This window comes from Elephantulus edwardii, unplaced genomic scaffold (genome assembly GCF_000299155.1).
Source record: "Elephantulus edwardii isolate Elephantulus edwardi_28Jun2011 unplaced genomic scaffold, EleEdw1.0 scaffold00129, whole genome shotgun sequence".
NCBI lineage: Eukaryota > Metazoa > Chordata > Mammalia > Macroscelidea > Macroscelididae > Elephantulus > Elephantulus edwardii.
This window is the reverse complement of record NW_006399879.1, coordinates 9,174,215-9,174,480: the sequence shown is the minus strand read 5'-3', so window position 1 is coordinate 9,174,480 and position 266 is coordinate 9,174,215. Positions and strand designations below refer to the sequence as shown.

General features: G+C 55.6%; 1 protein-coding gene across 1 annotated transcript in view; it reads left to right on the top strand.

The window, feature by feature from the left end:
- The window catches only part of PIGG (phosphatidylinositol glycan anchor biosynthesis, class G), a 52,777-nt gene that overhangs the window by 46,877 nt on the left and 5,634 nt on the right, over window positions 1–266 (top strand). The gene's annotated exons all lie outside the window — the stretch shown is intronic.

Below are 266 nucleotides of genomic sequence, written 5' to 3'. Positions count from 1 at the left end.
CACAGGCTGCAGTGAGATTGTGGCAATGCTGAGTGCACAGGCTGCAGTGAGCTTGTGGCAGTGCTTGGTGCACAGGCTGCCGTAAGATTGTGGCAATGCTGGATGCACAGGCTGCAGTGAGATTGTGGCAATGCTGGATGCACAGGCTGCAGTGAGATTGTGGCAATGCTGGATGCACAGGCTGCAGTGAGATTGTGGCAATGCTGAGTGCACAGGCTCAGTGAGATTGTGGCAGTGCTGGGTGCACAGGCTGCAGTGAGATTGTG